The sequence below is a fragment of the Manis javanica genome, chromosome 4 (assembly GCF_040802235.1).
Source record: "Manis javanica isolate MJ-LG chromosome 4, MJ_LKY, whole genome shotgun sequence".
NCBI classification, from domain to species: Eukaryota; Metazoa; Chordata; class Mammalia; order Pholidota; family Manidae; genus Manis; species Manis javanica.
In genome coordinates, this window is record NC_133159.1 from 21380814 (window position 1) to 21396773 (window position 15960).

Below are 15960 nucleotides of genomic sequence, written 5' to 3' on the forward strand. Positions count from 1 at the left end.
GCATATGAAACACTTTATTGGCGGAAACTGTGGAATCTGAACCTGCAGGAATCATGGCAATGGGTTTCAGAACTTGATAAAGCTTAGCAACCTAAGTGAGTATCTGCATCTATTCTGCTCTTGCCTGTACTGCTGAGTTCCTTCCACAAGCTGTCTAACTCTCTAATATGAACAATCACCTTCTCCTGGTTTACCCTTAATAAAAGCAACTAACTATACACTGGTTAAATGACCAAGAGCCAGCTGAGGGGGACAACAGAGCATCAGGATCACTTGTTTTTTTTAACCATATGTGGTCCATATCTCCTTTCCCCTTACCCACAAATATTACCTATGGGAAAATCAGAGTAGGAAAATATGTTAACATGGTAATAGTTGCTCTAATGTTATAAAAGCGAACTATTTTCCCAGAGCAAGTTCTATGAAAAAAAGCCTTATTAAAGATTATCAGTATGTTCACCACACTGAATATACTATACCTTACCTCTCAAATAACATTCTCAACCTTCAAGGAACTTCCCAAATAGTATTGAGTATTGCTCAAAATAAGTGGAAGCCTTTTTTTACAATAGAGATTTTGGAATAATGGGAATTATTGTGATAAGATCTGGAGACAAAAAATATAGCCTATCTTCATAATACAAACATGAATAATCACATATCAAATAGTAATTAATCTTAAAGAATAGCTTCAAATGGCTATTAATCAGATCAGTTACTTTTGTGAATAAGTGGACTCTGTATAATGTAAGAAAAACCAAAGTTTCTCCCTAAGACTACTAGATGGCAATTTACCATACTCATTGATCTTGTTGAGAATGAAACAATACTTTTGCATTTTCAGTAATTCTGGGCAAGTGAACTACTTCTTCTATTAGAACAAAACAAAACAAAGCAGATGATAACCAGACACCCATTACCAGACTGACATTGCCCTTAGTGTCCTAGATCGTTTCTTTATTTCACTGGATAACATACTGGGATGGGTGATTATTACATGGGTTTATACAACTGTCAAACTCATCACACTGAATATTTAAGACCTGTACATTTTTTAAAAAATAAGTATCTTTAAGTTTTTTTTTCTGTCATTTTTTTTCTGTCATTCCCAATTGGCTTTAAAAATCATCTAGTACATTTTTTTCAGATACTGTGCTTTCAGTTATAGAAAATTTTAATTGCTAATTAATTAATTTTAATTAAAGTACCATTGATATACAATATAAAGGTTTCACATGAGCAACATTGTGGTTACTACATTCATCCATATTATAAAGTCCCCCTCACCCCATTGCAATCACTGTCCATCAGTGTACTAAGATGATATAGAGTCACTACTTGTCTTCTCTGTGCTATATCGCCTTCCCCGTGAACTATCTACATTATGTGTGCTTGTCATAATGCCCCTTCATCCCCTTCTCCCTCCTTCTCCCTGCCCTCCCCAACCCCTTCCCTTTGGTAACCACTAGTCCCTTCTTGGAGTCCGTGACTCTGCTGCTGTTTTGTTCCTCCAGTTTTGCTTTGTTGTTATACTCCACAAATGACGGAAATCATTTGGCACTTGTCTTTCTCCGCCTGGCTTATTTCACTGAGCATAATACCCTCTAGCTCCATCCATGTTGTTGCAAATGGTAGGATTTGTTTTCTTCTTATGGCTGAATAATATTCCATTGTGTATATGTACCACATCTCCTTTATCTATTCATCTATTGACGGATACTTAGGTTGTTTCCGTATCTTGGCTATTGTAAATAGTGTTGCGATAAACATAGGGGTGCATATGTCTTTTTGAATTAGAGATCTTGTTTTCTTCGGGTAAATTCCTAGGAGTGGAATTCCTAGGTCAAATGGTATTTCTATTTTTAGTTTTTTGAGAAACCTCCATACTGCTGTCCACAATGGTTGAACTAATTTACATTCCCACCAGCAGTGTAGGAGGGTTCCCCTTTCTCTGTATCCTCACTAGCATTTGTTGTTGTTTGTCTTTTGGATGTTGGCCATCTTAAGACCTATATATTTTACTGTATGTAAACTATACTATGATTAAGGAAAATAAATCAAATCCCCCCAAATAGGTATAAGTTTGCACTCCTATGCATTTATCTCAGAAAAATGAAAACTTGTGGTCCACACAAACCTATATACTAATGCTCATAGTATATACCAATATGGAAGAGATAATTATTGAGTAAGTGGTGGCATATGACTGAGTACATCTGGAAAACATCTATTTTCAAGTTCAAAATTTAAATATTTGGTCTATCTGGGATAAGAAGAGGTATATACACTTCTTTCTTCATACGCTCCACCATTCCAGATGGATCAGACATTTAAATTTTAAATATAAAATCATATACTAGATAAAATATAAGAGATTTTAAAAAATTACTCTGAAACCTAAACCTCACAGTTTACACAAAAATTAACTCAAAATGGATCATAGAGTTAAATGTAAAATGTATAACTATAAAACTTTTAGGAAAAAACAGGAGAAAACCTGAGCTGTAGAAAGGCAGAAACTTTACTTGACACCAAAAGAATGACCAATAAAAGGAAAAACTAATAAACTGGCTCTCATCAAATTTAAAAAGTTTCCTCTATGAAAGCCCATGTGGAAAGCAGGCAAAGACAAGCTACAAACTGGGAGAAAATATTTACAAACTACAAATTCAACAAAAGACTGTATATAATGTATAAAGAACTCTCAAAATTCAACAGTTTTTAAAGTAATTAAATTAGAAAATGGACAAAAGACATGACCAGATATTTCACCAAAGAGGATATACAAATGACAAATAAATACATGAAAAGATATCCAACATCATTAGTCATCAAAGAAAGGCAAATTAAAACTAAAATAAGATGTAACTACACACTTATCAGAATGGGTAAAATTAAAAATTGTGACAACACCAAATGTTGACAAGGATGCAGAGAAAGCAGATCACTCATACACTGCTAGTGGGAACATAAATGGGATAGCTATTTGTAAAATGGTTTGCAGTTTCCTAAAAATCTAAATACGTACTGTCACAGAGCAGCCTAAAGAGAGATGAAGACTAAATGGAAAAACTTAAGATCTGAATAAACTATGGACTTCAATTAATAATAATGTATCAATGTTGGTTCATGAGTTTTAACAAAGGTACCATTCCACCATAGATGTTAATAATGGAGAGAGTGCGTGCAGGGTATATGGGAACTCTGTATAAGCTTCCAAAAATTTTTCTACAAATCTAAAACTTTTCTAAGACATGATTTATTAAAAAATAGAAAAATAAATCACTAATACACAAAACAATAGGAATGAACCTTAAAATATTTAAGTGGAAAAAATAAACCAAACCAGTCTCAAAAGAATACATACTGTATGATTCCATTTATATGAAATTCTAATCACTAATTATCTAAAAACTAATGTCTAGTGTTAGTTGGAGCAGAGAGTAACTGTAGAGAGACATGGGGTAAGTTTCTGAGGTGATATAAATGTTCTCTATCTATCTTGAGTAGGTGATGTTTACACAGCTGCATACATTTACCAAAACTCATTGAACTGTACAGTTGCAATGTATACATTTTATTGTATGCAAATTTTAATACCTCAATAAAGTTGATATGAAAAAAAATCTTAACGTGCTACTATATGACCTAACAACTGTAGTCATAGGCATCACAAAGAAATGAAAACTTACTTTCACACAAAAACCTGTATGTGAATGTTCCCAGCAACTTTATTTTTAATAGTCAAAAAATACAATCAGCTCAGGTATCTTTCAACAGATGAACAGTTAAACAAACTGTGGTATGTCTGTATCATGGAATATTAGTAACAAAAAGAAACTATTAATACACAAAACAACTTGGATAAACCTCTGGGGAATTATGCTGAGCAAAAGCCAATCCAAAAAGAGTATGTTTATATAACATTTACCTAACATTTTTGAAATGACAGAATTTTAGAAATAAGGGGGCAGATTAGTGAGGCAGTTGTGGATTGGTGGGAGGGAGATGTGTTATAAAAGGGCAATATGAGGGACCCTTGTGATGTAATCATTCAGTATCCTGACGGTAGTGATGGGTAAATGAACCTATAAAAGTGATTAAATTGTATAGGATTTAATACATAAACACACATGCACATACACACACAACCAAGTACAAATAAAACTGGGGAAATCTGATTAAGATTGTTGGGTTGTACCAATGTCAATATCCTGATCCTCATATTACACAACAGTTTTACAAAATGTGACCATTGGGGAAAACTGGGCTAAGTGCATAAGGGATCTTCTCTCTGTATTATTTTTTATAATTATAGAAATGTATAATTATCTGAATTACTTTTAAGTGGGAAAAAAAATTCTCAAGAAAAAATAAAGCTCTCCTAAAGATGACCCAAAGCTCAGGAGCCATAAAAAACTGACATGTTCAATTATATAAATATAAATGCATGGCAACAAACATAATAAAGTTGAAGGACAAAAGACAAACCAGCAAAAATATACACAATATATATGAAAGGACTAATTTCACTTATATATTAAAAAATACCTACAAATCAATAAGTATCCATCCACCCAGAAGAAAAACTGCAAAGTATGACAGTCAAGAAAAAGAAACTCAAAGGGTTCTTAAAATAATGAAATGATCCCTATTTTCATTCATAATAAAAATGCAAATAAAAACAAGGTACTATTTATTCCACACTTGACAATAATGAAAAAGTTTTATACATACTGTGCTTGAAAATTTTATGGAGAAATAGTCATTTCATATGTTGTTGGAGTAGGGGGAATATAAATTAGAGATCTCTATAACAGGCTACTTGGCAGTGTTTACCAAAATTAGAAAAGTATAAGTTGTTTGGATTCCATAGTTCCACTTTTAGCAATTTAAATTATAGTTGAACTCGTAATTGAGTAGAGTATTATACATACCAGGAATTTCAACCTAAATGTCAATCAAAAGTGATGTAGTTAAAGAATTTATGCCAAAGAAATAATCAATCTTCCCATGTTTTCTTCCGTCTGCTACTTCTATAGCTTTTCTTCTTCCTTCCTAATTACAACCCTTTAGTAGAATTCGTGCCTCATATCGAAAATTACCGAGTATCATAATTCTCCCAAGTGGTAAAGATACCTCAAGACAAATGCTGGGCATAGAAGCCACAGGGCATAAATCTGTAAAGAAGTAAAAAGCTAACCTTTTCAAAGAATATTGCTTCTCTCTCACCACCAACTTTACATTTCCCTGTATGGCCTCGGAAGACGGCTGGTTAGCCAGAGACGGGTAAGATTCCTCAAGGGAGGAACAACCTAAGACAGGCACAGTCGCAGGGGGGCCATCAGGTGAGAAATTGGGAATCAACAGAGGTGAGGCTTAGAACCTCACACCCCCTGTTTTGAGAGAAATCTTCTGCATCCGTGGATATTTTGTTGCCCTTGTCTAGCTTGGATTAATACTTAGTCTACAGGCACACACCTGATCATCTACATTTGCCCTCTTACAACACTAAATTATGTTTTCTACCTTTATCTTGCATCTACCTACCACTTCAGCATTTTATTAAAAAAAAATAAGGGAGAAATGTGGGATTCACATATAAATCAAGTATAAAAATCAAGCAAATAATCATATCTGACTTGATTGTTTACAGTTCATGATGCGTGATCAAAACCAAAAGTTTCTGTGATATGACTGCCCTTGCACTGTTCACCATTTAAGAACTTATTCTCTACGTAAGAACTTGTTCACCATGTAAGAACTTGTTTGTTATGCTTCAGAAGATTGGAGACTGTTGAGAATTAGGCTTGGGGTGGATTAATGATTGTGCATTGAGTTCCCCTATACAGAATTTTATTGTTGTTAACAACCATATGATCAATCAATAAATATGAGAGATGCCTTATCAAAAAAAAAAAAATTAAAAATAGAAACACCATTTGACCCAGGAATTCCAGTCCTAGGAATTTACCCTAAGAATGCAGGAGCCCAGTTTCAAAAAGACATATGCACCCCTATGTTTATTGCAGCACTAGTTACAATAGTCAAGAAATGGAAGCAACCTAAGTGTCCATCAGTAGATGAATGGATAAAGAAGATGTGGTACATATACACAATGGAATATTATTCAGCCATAAGAAGAAAACAAATCCTACCATTTGCAGCAACATGGATGGAGCTAGAGGGTATTATGCTCAATGAAATAAGCCAGGCGGACAAAGACAATTACCAAATGATTTCACTCATCTGTGAAGCATAAGAACAAAGCAAAAACTGAAGGAACAAAGCAGCATCAGACTCACAGAATCCAAGAATGGACTAACAGTTGCCAAAGGGAAAGGGACTGCAGAGGTGTGTGGGAAGGGAGGGAGAAGGGGAATAAGGGGCATTATGATTAGCACACATAATGTGTGGGGTGGCACGGGGAAGGCAGTATAGCACAGAGAAGACAAGTAGTGACTGTAGCATCTTACTACGCTGATGGACAGTGACTCTAATGGGGTGGGGGGTGGTGACTTGATAATGGGGGGAATCTAGTAACCACAATGTTGCTCATGTAACTGTGTATTAATGATACCAAAATAAAAATAATAAATTAATTTTAAAAAAATTCCTGAGAGGGAGAAAAAAAAAAGTGATGTAGTTAAAAAAATTGGGGTATAACTATATAATGGAATACACTGAAAAAAGAATGGGACTCATGAAAACAGCATGCCAGGTAAAAGAAACCAATCATAAAAGGGGACACATTGTGTAATTCCATTTACATGAAATGTCCAGAATAGACAAATCTATAGAGACAGAAAGTGGGTTCGTGATTGCTGAGGCTGGAAAGTGGGGGAGACAAATAGGAATTGCCTGCTAGTGAGGATGGGGTTTCCTTTAGGGGTGACAAAAATAACCTAAAATTAGATTCTGGTGATGGTTGCACAACTCTGAATATACAAAAAAAAAAATCCAGTGAATTGTACACTTTAAATTGGTGAATTATATATGTGGATAGCTCAAGAAATGTTTTTAAAAAATGAGGAAGGTCATGAAATGACCTCCAAGATACACTATTCATGAAAATGCAAGTTACAGAACAATGAGAATAGTTTGTTATCATAAACAGACATAATTATAAATGCATAAATTATTCCTGGAAAGATACATAAGAAACTAATAACAGTGGTTGTTTTGGGGAAGGGAATGGTAGTATCTGGATGGCCTAAGGGACGAGGGAAAAGGGAGGAGACTTATTTTCCATTGTATACCAAATTCTGTACTATGTCCATATGTTACCGATGAAAAAAATTAAAATGAACTATTTGTTTTGTTTCCTCTGAAGAAATACATTCAAAACCAATCACAGACTTAAATGTGAAAATGTGAAACTATAAAACATTTAGAAGAAAACATAGGAGAAAATTCTCGTGACTTTGGGTCAGGTAGAGTTGTTATACAACACCAAAAGCCCAAAAAGCACAATACACACACAAAGAAGAAATCAATAAAGTGGACTTAATGCTTTGCAAAAGAAAAAGACAAGTCACAGACTAATAAAAAATATGTATACATCACATACCTGACAACTTGTATCTAGGATATATAAAGAACTCTCAAAATTCAACAAGAAAACAAACCCAATTAAAAAATGAGCAAAAGATCTGAACAGGTGCCTCACCAAAGATAGACAGATGGCAAATAAACACATGAAAAGATGTTCAGCATCATAAATCACTGGGGAAATGCAAATTAAAAACACAATGAGACACAACTAAATACAATTAGAATAACTAAAATTAAAAAAAGTAAACAGACCAGTGCTGGAGCAACTAAAAGCCTCATACATTTCTGGTGTGAATGTAAAATGGTGCAGTCTCTTTGGAAAACAGTTTGGCAATTTCATATAAAGTTAAGTATACACTTACATATGACCACCAGCAATCCCACTCCTAGGTATTTACCTTAGAGAAATGAAAACTTATATTCACATAAAAGTCAGTATGTGAATGTTTATATTATTCATAATTGCCCCAAACTGGGAATAATCCAGATGTCTTCAAGTGGTGAATGGATAAACAAATAACAGGTGTATCTATATACTGGAATACTACTCAGCAGTGGAAGGGAAGGGCTACTGATATGTGCAACAATACGAATAATCTCCAGTGCATTATGCTAAGTAAGTGAGGCAAGACTCAAAGGCTACTTATTGTATGATTCCATTTATATGACACTCTGGAAAATGCAAAGCTATGTGGATGGAGAACAGATGAGTGGTTGCCAGGGGCTAAGGTGAGGAGGATCTGACTACAAAAGAGCGGCATGAGTGAAATTTTGAGGACTGTGTAACATGTTAGGTAACATGTATGGTGCTTACATGACAGTGTGTATTTGTCATAACTCATAGAACTGTACACCCAAAAGAGTGAATCTTATGGTATATAAATTTAAAAATAAGGTAAAAAAAACAAAACAGCACAACCTGATCAGAATGGCCAATGATCCAATACCCAAATTACTTGTTTACTGACAACTTTCATCAAGCTTAATTGTGGATGATGCTGATCAAGAACAATGGAATAAAGTGACCATAAATAACCTGAATTCCATTATGTAATATATCATCGTTGCCTCTGGACTACTCAAATTTCTAATTCACTTCCTTAGAATGCCAAGAGTTAGGGATATACTACTGTAGGCATTAAGTGTGAGACAGTTTGAGAGAACAACTGTAATACAAAATAAACCCTTACTAGCATAGTCAAAATCATGTGCTATGGGATTCATAAAGTAAGTCAGAAAGTCCATGCCCTTGTGATCTGCAGTAGAAATTACTTAAGAATCCTATCACAAAAAATTGTGTGGCTGGGAGTTCAATTAAATACCAAGTCTATCTTTCCTTCCTGCAGCAGTTACATTTAAACTGTGGTTGACAGGCTAAGGATGACAAGCCCTAATGCTTTTCCTTTTAACTACCTTGTATCTCAAAGAGAAATCCAGTTGCAAGCCTATTATTGTAGTAAGAGGATCTGATTTTTCAGAGGGTAGGAAACCAGGGAAGACCTTGTAGTAGTAATAAGACCATCGCATTGTCTGGGCCTCTTCCATTAACAGATTTTTTTTTTAAGTGATGAGAATAGGGTAATAGAAGACTAGACTATCTTAAAATGCTTTTACCTCTAAATGTTTATTATTTAAACAAAATACTGAAGTGAAGGGGACTACCAAATGATGGCATGAAAGCCTTATCACTGCAGTGGATAACTTAATGACTGGGTTTTTTTTTTTACAAGGTATTATTCGTGTTTCTCTCTTCACTGGCTTCTAGATGTACCTAAATGAGCTCATATTTCCCAGCCTAAATAAACCAAAAATAATCAATTTATTGTAGTCTATGAGACTTGAGAGCAATAGAAATGTGGGACTTTTTCCATTAGTTTTTTTTTTTTACTAGATTGATCTTCTTTTAGGTGGTTTTGACTTAACAGAAAGGTAGTACAGAACAATGTCAAGGGCCTGGACTCTGGTGGCAGTGTCTAAGTTCAAGTACCAACTCTGCCACTTATTAGCTTTTCATTATCTAATCTGTTTATGCTTCAATTTCCTCATCTGGAAAATGGAGCTAATCACACAGCATACCCCATGGGAGTTCTGTGACAACTAAGTTTATATATCTAAAGCATTTAGAAGAGTGTATGGCACATGTTTAATATACATTAATATGTTTGCTGATATTATGCTCTCCTCTTCTAAGTCTTAGTTCTAAAAATCAGTGTGTTAAAGGTTTCTTCCATCCTGCTGTTGGCAGCATCCTATAACCATTCTTTTGACTGCAGACATTTAAAAAAGAACAGTGGATTGAAAAAATGGTAGTAACAAATGGCCAGCAGGAGGCTGATGAGAAGTACTGTGGCACAGGGAAGACCCAAGTCAGGAGCGCTGACTGCCACCCTCGTGCTACTGAGTTATGTGAGCACCCTTTGACTAGGGTTTCATTTAATTACATCTATGATTAGGAGTGGTACCCAGGCAAATTCTAAAGTCCCTTTCCAGTTCTAACAATCATGTAAGATTTTATTTTAAATTAATCCCTATGTATGTACAGATGTCAAAGATTTTCTTCTTCCTCCAATACACCTGTTTCACTGTGCAGACTGTAATGTACTTTGAAATAGTGGCATGGGCATGCTTTACCTCATAATTTGGTATAAGTTTTGATTACTTACATACAGTGCAGTGTTTAAGGCACATGAAAAAATTTTGGGAAAAATAGTAGTTTCAACTAAGGAAGCCCAATTTCTATCATCAAGTTCATATTACAATTCATTGTAAAGTTAATCCAATTTAAACCCTTGGTTTTCAGATTGGTCTCTTTGCCTCCTAACTTTAGAATTAAATTTGAGGAAAAGTTCTATTGTGAGAAAAAGTTCTATTCAGGTCCTGTTTTTTATCTTGATTATCTCTGCTTCTTTCAAAACACAGTAACTTAGTCCTCCTCAAATACCTCACATCTAAGTACTCTACAAAGTTTAAGTACTTGAAATTAGGAGGAGTTAAGGAGGAGGGGGTGCTTTTCTTCAAAGGTATGCTTGTATGGCTATTCTATTTTGCTGATGCGTAAACTGAAACATGGAAAGGAATCCACTTAAACAAGTAGGAAAAAAGTTTTAGAAACACAAAACTGGGTTTGACTGGGGCAGGGCCACTTAGTACAATGTGATTTCAGGCAAGGTACTTAACCTCTCTGAATGGATTTCCTTATCTGCACAATGGGACTAACAATATCTAACTTATGGGGCTATTGTGATAATTTAATGATATTATACTTGAAAGTGCTTACAATGGTGCCTGGTTTGTTTAAATGGGTTTCAGTAAAAGATATTATTGAAGAGAAGTGACTGGTCCAAGTCACCCTACCATTCTTATCTAAAAGCAGCCATCTCCTGCATAGGCACACCCTCCTTTTATTGCACTGCTTTATTGCACTTTGCAGATACTGCATTTTTTACAAACGGAAGGTTTGTAGCAACCCTGCATCAAGCAAGTCTATTGGTGCCATTTTTCCAACAGCATTTGCTTACTTTGTGTCTTATTTTAGTAATTGTCCTAATACTTCAACTTTTTCATTATTATTATATTTGTTATGGCAATCTGTAATCAGTGATTACAACTTGCTGAAAGTTCAGATGATAGTAAGCACTTTTTTAGCAATAAAACTTTTTAAATTAAGATACGTACACTGTTTTAAGTGTGCTATTGCACACTTAAGAAACTACAGTATGAACATAACCTTTATATATACTGGGAAACAAAAAAGTTCTTTTGACGTGCTTTATTGCTATATTCGCTTTATTGCGGTGGTCTGGACCCAAACCTGCAAAACCTTGAAAATGCTTATGCTAAAAATACAGTATACAATTTAATCATCTACAGCTTTCTAAATGGCTTACTGTATTTGTTGGGGAAGGAGGATTCATTTAAAGGTTTCCTACCTGGTAAGTGACATTCACTATATCAGTGTCAATTCGGTAACAAAAGTCAAAAAGAAGTATTAGAATCTGTAAAAATTTTCCTTTGGAGTTTGACGTTAGAGCAAATACTCTGGAACAATATTAATCAAGCATCTCCTATTTGATCCACAAAGGGATTGTATCAAAATTATGATCTAATTAATATTTGCCTCACTGTGATCCTAAGCCATCTTTGGACCTTAGCCTCCTTACACGTAAAACAGGAGTTTAAATACAATGATCTTTTCGGGCCCTTCCATCTCTGATGTTCTTTTTTACTTGAGAGATGCAGAGAGCTGTGCTCAATCAGGAGTGGAATGGGATTTAAAGTACTTATCAAGTACAGTACTGAATTCAAACTGCTTCAACTTCACAGCAGAGCTTCTCAAGAATGAAGCAGAAAATGAAGATGCTTGCATGTGGGCTTCCTAGATAAGTATCTGACACAAGAAAAAGCCTGCCAAAAGCCAACTAGGCAGCGCGAAGGAGTCGTCGTCTTCCCCTGAATACATCCTTTACTACTCTGGATTCTGAGAATATGCGAAAAAAATCTTTTCCAAACTCTCTTTCCCTTGGAGGCTGATCTCACTGCCATGGCCCCTTATATGCTCCGCTTTTAGAAGCTCGGATCCTCACAGCTCTGTTCCCTCGGATACTTCGGAGACTCCAGCCCCGATCCCGTCCCCACAGAAGCCGGTCTTCACTGACCGCTCCTGCTCCTTCCCAAACCCGAGTGTTCTCTTACTGCTCCTGGCTCTCAGGAACCTGAGAGGTTCTTCGCTGCCCAGTTTGTGAATCCTTAGGAGCCTGGGTCTTCACTGTCCCGCTTCTGCCTCTTAAGGAGCACAAGTCCTTACAGCTCCGCTTTTACCTCTCAGGAGCCCGTGTCTTCACACCCGTTCCCTTCCTACCCTATCCTCTTAAGAGGGAGAGTCCTCACAATCTTGTCCCTCTCAGACCGCTTTCCCTCAGATGCCGGAGAACTCACATCCGTCCCCGTTCCCTAAGTCCCGTCTGGAGCCCGGGTCCCCACAGCCGCGTCTTCTCCGAGTCCCGATCCCTCATTCCCGTCCCAAGAGCATGATTCCTCACACAGCCCCGTCTCCTCCACAACCTGGTTCTTCAAACACTGACCCACTGTGGGTCTGAGTCCTGACACCCTCCTCCCGCTCTTCTTCCTCAACTGCCAGGGCCCAAGACTCACAGGCAGCAGCGTCTATCTCCCCATGATATGCGGAGACTGCCCCAGTGAAGCGTTCGTCTCAGCAGCCGGTCCGACTGCTCGGCCCTCCCCGAGTACTTCCGGCACCGCTCCCCGCCTCCAACCCGGAAACGCGCGGCTCTTCCGGCCGGCGGGCGCGCGCCTGGTTTGCGCAGACGTAGAGAGCCCTGCGACACGTGGTCGCTGTTCTGGGTTCTGGGTCTGGTCCGACTGCTGGGCTTTTTCTTGCTTGTGGTTGACTGGCAGCATTGGCGAGCTCTGCGTCTTCTACCCTGCGTTGCGAACCCTGCCCTCGCTGTTTCTTCTCTGCAGACTCTGCTGTCGTATATATATATCGCTATCATGACCGGTGATTGACGCCCTCGGATAGCTTAGAGGTCGCCATTTTCGGTTGGTGTCTTTATCGTAATATCGGAACGGGGATATCACCTAGGACAGCAGCACCCCATTGGTATCCTGTTGGACTCCTGCAGGGGAGTTGCTAGCATAAGAACAAAGACTAGAGAGACCGGTTGTGCCCGTGTATTGGCAATGAATAGTAATAATTGAGCACTTAACAGTTAACTCAGGAACTGTTAAGTGCCCTTTGGATTTACCATTTAATCGTTCAAAGGAAACTGAGAAAGCAAGTTCTAGCTAATAAGTGCAGAACCTCAGCTTGAACTCAGAGCTGTCAATCTAAAGCCTAAACCTGTCTTGTAATCCTTAAACTGATGTTGGTTATTTCATCCAGCAAACGCTTGGTGAAAACTGATGTTTTTTTTACCCTAAGATACCTAGTCCCAGCCTCTGCGGGGTTCACACTAAGATGGCTAAGAACTTAAAAACACAGTGGAATGTACAAATGGCTGTGACAGCCCAGAATAAGGCACAGTAACTGCCAGCAGGAATCAGGAAGAAATGCCTCCTGGATTAGTGCAGCAATCTGCCCTCCATGTCTTTATATCTTCTCATCCTCATCCCACCAAATTCTTGATAAACCATTTACACTGCAACCAGATCCAAATTCTCAGATTCAAGGCCCCTTCAACAATAGACTCCAAGTTGCCATCCTACCTTTATTCCCTGCCAATGCTCTCTTCATTCTCCTAAGGGTCTGGCACATATTTTTTCTCTTTTTGTCACTCCTACTCTCCTTTTTATAAGACCCTATTTAAATGTACATTCATTCATTCATTCAACAAATAGGAGTGCTCATTGTGTACCAAGCCTGGGTGTTGAATATACACTAGTAAATGAGACATTATATCTTTAGCCTTAGAGAGTTTACAATCTGAAGTGGGAAACAGCATTAGCAAGTACACAAAAGTAAGGGGAGACAATAAACAATAGCTGAGTGATGGAGGACCCTGAGCTAGGAAAGAATTCAAGGACCAAAATGGCCAAGGTGGTTGGAGCTTAATGAGAGTAGCAGGATGAAGTTGGACAGGTGGGCAAGTGTCAGCTCAAGCAGGACCTTATAGACTGGTGGGGATGTGGGATTTTATTTATTGTACAATGGAGGGGCATTGGAAGGTTGAGCTGAGGGGAGAAATAATTTGTTGGTAAGAGATGACTGGTGGACTGCAGGAGCTGCCAACAGACACACTGACATTGCCCGTGTCTAGGCTTCCCACCAGTTTATACTACACATCTCGTTCCTATTACAGTGTAAGAGCTGTTTATATGACTCTTTTCTTGCAGCTTCTACTTTGTAGAGGTCAGGAACTTAAATATATTAAAATACATTAAGGAATGAAAAATGCCTACCTATCTGTATTTTTTGTTTAAAAAAAAATTATATGCACATAGAAAGTAGTCTGGCAAGATGAATATTAGACTGTTAATAGTTTGGGGAAAACATCCTCACATTTCTGTCCTGTTTGAATTTCTTTACAGTTAGTACACATTGTTTTTATATTAAAAATGAAGCATGTGTGAATGGTTCCATTCCTTTTTCTGATAATTCAGGAAAAGGCAAAACTAAGCCAGAGAACAGTATCAGCTGCCAGGATTGGGAATAGGGGGAGGGGCTGACCAGAAAAGGGGACAAAGGAACTTTTTGGAGTGATAGAAACGTTTGCTATTTTGACTAATTGTGGTAGCACATAAATGTCACTACAGGTTTGTAAAAACAACCCTACGATAAAAAAAGGTGAATTTACTGAATGTAAATTATACCTCAATAAACCTGACTTTGAAAAAATGAAATATACGGAGAAAATACAAAATTTAAGGACTATATTTTAAAGATATTTAAAATTACACAATAATAATCCATTATGCTTTTAAAAAATTAGAATACAGGCAAATCTAAAGTCTTGTATATCACAGACGCATCCTGATCCCTTCCCTTCTTCCCACAGGTTAATCACCGATGTGTGTTCTTTCAGATCTTTTCTAATAAGTTGATGCATATAAATATATGCTGTAGAGAAAATAACACTGGGTCTTATGTGCACCCGTTAGTCTTTATTACAGTAATAGGATCATGCGGTATCCTATTCAACACATTTTTTCAATTTTTATATCTTTTGATAACGATCTTCAGTTCAAGTGTAGTATTGCGTTTTTTCTTCATGTTAATGGTATCATGCTGTACCTTATTCTGCAACTCTTATCACTGAATGTTCTTGGATGCCTAATTTACTCCGAAGTGCAGCAGATAGTATTCCACTTGATGAACAGATCACGTTCTGCTAATCCGTTGTTGTATAGATGACGATTAGATTGCTTCCAATTCTTCGCTTTTACAGTCATTCGGTACCTCCGGTACTTGCGTACTGGGGCCCCGTTCAGGGTGGATGGTTAAGAGTGGCACAAGCGTGTGCATTTTCAATTTTAATAGGGTGGGATTCGCGTCTTCTCCAGACAGGTACCCACTGCCGCTGAAAAGCCGGTCTTTTCCGCGCAGCGGAGGAGACCGGCTGACGCGCCCTACCGCAGCGGGCGACAACTTCACTGCCCCCGCCCGCAACCGCTCTTCCCCTAGCCTCCCTATGCACCCGCCGGCACCTTCCCAGCAAGCACTGCTCATATTTGCATAACAGCGCACATCTTTGCCTTTACTTCCAAATAAAAATCGAAAGAACAAATCGTAGAATCTCCTTGTGACGACATCCTTCCAGCTCTGAAGGTGTTGCAATTTCCCCCTAAACTTCAGGAACGTGGAAAAGGAAATTGCATCGTGCTTATTTTCACCTTTACCAAAAGAGGGATTCTTTAACATTGCCACCTTGGCTTTGGATGTCCTTGGAT

General features: G+C 37.5%; 1 protein-coding gene across 2 annotated transcripts in view; it reads right to left on the bottom strand.

The window, feature by feature from the left end:
• TAF12 (TATA-box binding protein associated factor 12) overlaps positions 1 to 12832 on the bottom strand; it is a 26763-nt gene extending 13931 nt beyond the window's left edge. Inside the window, exon 1 of one of the 2 annotated variants that reach the window (XM_017669716.3) lies at positions 12706 to 12832. The gene's annotated coding sequence lies outside the window, so the exon portion shown is untranslated. The remainder of the gene's footprint in view (positions 1 to 12705) is intronic. The other variant, XM_037010736.2, reaches the window with a different exon arrangement.
• Between the last annotated feature and the right edge of the window lie 3128 nt (positions 12833 to 15960).